Consider the following 3801-nt stretch of genomic DNA (forward strand, 5'->3'; position numbering starts at 1 on the left):
AGAGCGCGGGAGGGGGTGGGGCGGATTGGTACTATTGACCGCGGGGGTGCGGACGGAGAGGAAGCCGCGGGAGGAGATGGAGGCGAACGCGTCGAGCTGGCCCTTCCCCCCTCCGCCCCCGGCGAGCAGCGCCGCGTGGCCGGCAGCGTACAGCACCAGCGCCCGCCTCGGCTTGTCCGCCATTGCTCCGCCACGCCGACACACACTGCTTCCCCTTCCCCTTTCCCTTCGCGCCCCGTCGCCTTATTTCGGAGAAGAACAGGGAGGTGATCCCGGAAGTAGAGGAGAAGAGAGGAGGTGGAGGGGATGGGTGTGGTGTGGGGTTAAACTGGGACGGTTGGTGGGGTGGGTAATGGATCGGGGGTGGTCCGGTGTGGGACTGACGGACTGTGCTAGCGGTAGCACGGGGTGTCTCACTGGCGCTACGGTTATCCCATTAGTAGTGGCGTAGGTTTATGACCCACGCTATTGTTATGGTTTGTCCGCGGGGCACGGTCGAGAATTATTTACCAGTAGCGTGTCCCAAAGAAACCAATGCTGTTGCTAAGCCATACCAGTAGCGTGCTTCGTACCCAGCACTACTGGTAATAACCTGTAGCGTGGAGACACAAACAAACGCTACTGATAAACTTCTATGTATAAGAATTTTCCTAGTAGTGTATCCCCGCTATCCGGCCGAGGAAACAAGAAAAATGGAGAAGAACATACCGCAACCGTGCACTTCAGATCCTGTGTTCACTCCTGCTCGACCCGGCCGAAGGCCTGTAGGAGGCTCTCGCATCCTCTGGTCTGATAGTGTAGAGCTTCGGCCGCCGCGTCCTACCGGGTAAGCGACCCGACAGCAACCTTGCCGGCGTCCACACAAGGTTGCTGCGGGCTATCACTAGATCCGCTATCCAGTTCCCGCTCCCATTTCCAGTGGCCTACAGCGGCACAACCGCCATGGCGTGGCTGCCCCATGTCGGCATCTCCGCGGACGGTGTTGATTACAGCGCGCCGGCTAGCGTCACCTGCGGCGCTCCGTCCGGTGCAGCATCTTCCCCGCACCCACTCCTCCGACCTCATTCCTGCTGTCCGAGTCGTTCCGGGGTAGGATGTCCACGATGATCTTATAGTCGCCGTCGTTCGCCTCCATCCGCTCGTCCTGGTTGTGCCCGTCGTCTGTCTGCAGCTCGACGATGGTGTCCGCTAGCATCATGCCCTCCGCCCACTCCGGCCAAGCCGGGTCCGTGGTGGGCCTCCCCCTCGCCTCGGTGGCTATCGCCCACCCTAGGACCGAGGTCTCCCTTGCTACCTTCTCGGCCGCCACCAACTCCCTCTCGGCCACATCCCGGTCCTGCCAGGCGACGCACTCCATATCCGCCGGGTTAAGGCCAAGGTCCTCCTCGGGCTTCCTCTCGACACGGTCGATGGTGCTGCTCCAAGTCTTCCGAAAGACAAGCCCATTCTTGGACGCGGCCGTCGTGGCCACCAGCGCAAGCTCAAGGGGTGACCTATGCGACGCGAAGACAATGTAAGAAGAATGTAATCAAGTGATGAACAAAAACCAGTGAGTTGTACTTACCCGATTGCCATCTGGATGGCCCGTCTCTGCAGTGTGGCTAGGACAGCCCGACGTACCTTTTTGGGGACAACCTTGCCACGCGCCGGTGGCGCCTCCGTCGCCTGCTTTAGTCCGGCTTCCACGACACCCAGTCTTTCCCATGCATCTGGCGCGCCGTCGTCGGCTCGCTAGATGGCCCAGACTCGGATGCTATCTTTAGTCGCCTCGGTGGATGGACGCTGCCATCTCCTCCCATTGGCAGTGCTGCACCACCAACGATCGTCAGGTCCTCCTTGTCGTCATCCGGCCAGTCTTGTAGGAGGTCTGGGTGCGGAGACTTACCCACATGACGCGTCGTGCCAGATTCGGCTCTGGCCGGCTGCATTTCGGCCGGCTCCACGTTCTTGATGACAGACTCGCCTCCATCCGAGTCATCCCGTTTGTCTACCAAGAGCTGCGTCCTCGGTCCATCACGGATTTGTTGGACCGCGTGCAGGAGGGTCTCTCTTGTCGGGTTAGGATGGAGGAAAAGTTCAGACATTGCAAAAAATGAGGACCAAGGACTCACCACTTGTGTCGGACGCTCTTTGCTGTAGGGCGCCTTCTAGAAGCGCCAACCAGTGGCCATCACGGCCCTAGAGATGCTATTGACCCGATCGGTGACCTGCGCCGACATAAATTCCTGGGCCGACATCCAGCTTGGGTCCTGCTGGTGTCCCATCTCGGCGATGATGTGCGCCCGGTGCTGCAGCGACAGCACCTGTCGCGCGATGAAGGAGGCGATGACGTCCATCTAGCTCCGCGCGCACTGTCATCTCGGGGATCTGACTACACTAGTTCAGCACCCCCTGTGGCGGGTTCATTGGCAGGTAGCTCCAGCTGGTCTTGGCGTGCGGTGGCTCATCGATGAACGGCGGCAGATTGATGCATTCCACCCGCGGGTCGAGGTTGCACACATAGAAGAACGCATTTTGCCACTTATTGGCAGAATCCTTGAGGGGCATCTTGGGGAATGACCCGTTAGGCCAGCCCAAGATTACAGCGGCCCCGGAGGCAGACATCACTGCGCTGACGGACCCTGCTGCTTGAGGAAGAAAAGATGGGCCTACAACTTGTGTCCGGCTCCACGCCCAGGTAGCCCTCGCAGAGCGTGGCGAAGCTGGCGAGTGGCAGCACAATGTTGGTACCCAGATGGTGGGGCTGCAGCCCGAAGAAGTTCAAGAACGCTCGGAAGAAAAGGCTTGCGGGAAGGCGAACCCGTGCTTGAAGTGGCTGTAGAAGATAACACGTTCTCCATCCTACGGTCGCAGGTCAACCTCGTAGCCCGCCGCGCGCGCTGCCGCCATCGTCACCAGCGGCGGCCTCTTAGTGTCGCGGAGGCACTGGATCCCTTTGGTTGCGCCATCGGCGGGGTTCTTCGGAGGCGCGAGACACGGCAACAAGGAGAAGGCCGGAGCGCTCGACGGATGCTGCTGGCAGTAGGTGGGCCCTGTAGCAATGGCATGCTCAAAGCTTGGAGGAGAAGGAGAATAAGAAAGCGAAGGGGGAGCGAGGGGAGCATGCGAGGGCATTTCTGCCGTGCCCCTCCCTCCATTTTTATAACCACGATGGAACTTGGGGAAATGCGATCGGCTGCGCCCATGATTCCACTTCGCCGCATCGGATGGGCACATTTCCCGCACGTCTTAATTGTGTGGAGAAGTGCAGCCGCCGACCACTGCCACAATAACCCCCCCCCCCCCCACTCGGGCTGACGGCGCGACGTGGTGGGGACTAGCTCGCTATAGTGTCCCATCGCACGCGTGACCTAGCAGGGCCTCGCCGACCGTTGTTCACGACGTGGCGCTGCACCGGGCCACAGAAGGCGCGTCCTTCCATCTCAAGCCATGACCGAGCTAGGGTTTCGGTTTCCCGCCCAGGCTGGCATGCCGTGATCCGGCTTCCGGAAGCCGGCACATAGTGGGTGTTGCCAGGACCGGGCGGTTGCAGGCTTCACCAACCCAACCGCCTCCTCAGGGGGATACGCTGCGAAGGCCCCCCTGCATGGAGCCGGGCAGCCTTCACAGCTTTCGGGACTAGTATCGGGGGGATGGCCCCCAGGAAGGCAAAGGAACCCGGATCCCCTTAGAAAACATCAGGGCTGGCAAAGCCCCTCAGTCCGGCTCGCCCCTGGCCAGCTCCCCTGCATGAGCTGGCCGGGTGCCGTGACCCGGCCGGCCGGATGGCCTTAGCCGGTTGTTCCAAGAAGTCAACCCCCA

General features: G+C 61.0%; 1 pseudogene; it reads right to left on the reverse strand.

Moving 5' to 3' along the window:
- The window catches only part of LOC119283532, a 5194-nt pseudogene extending 5011 nt beyond the window's left edge, over window positions 1-183 (reverse strand).
- Window positions 184-3801: the final 3618 nt, after the last annotated feature.

The sequence above is a fragment of the Triticum dicoccoides genome, chromosome 4A (genome assembly GCF_002162155.2).
Source record: "Triticum dicoccoides isolate Atlit2015 ecotype Zavitan chromosome 4A, WEW_v2.0, whole genome shotgun sequence".
Taxonomy (NCBI): domain Eukaryota; kingdom Viridiplantae; phylum Streptophyta; class Magnoliopsida; order Poales; family Poaceae; genus Triticum; species Triticum dicoccoides.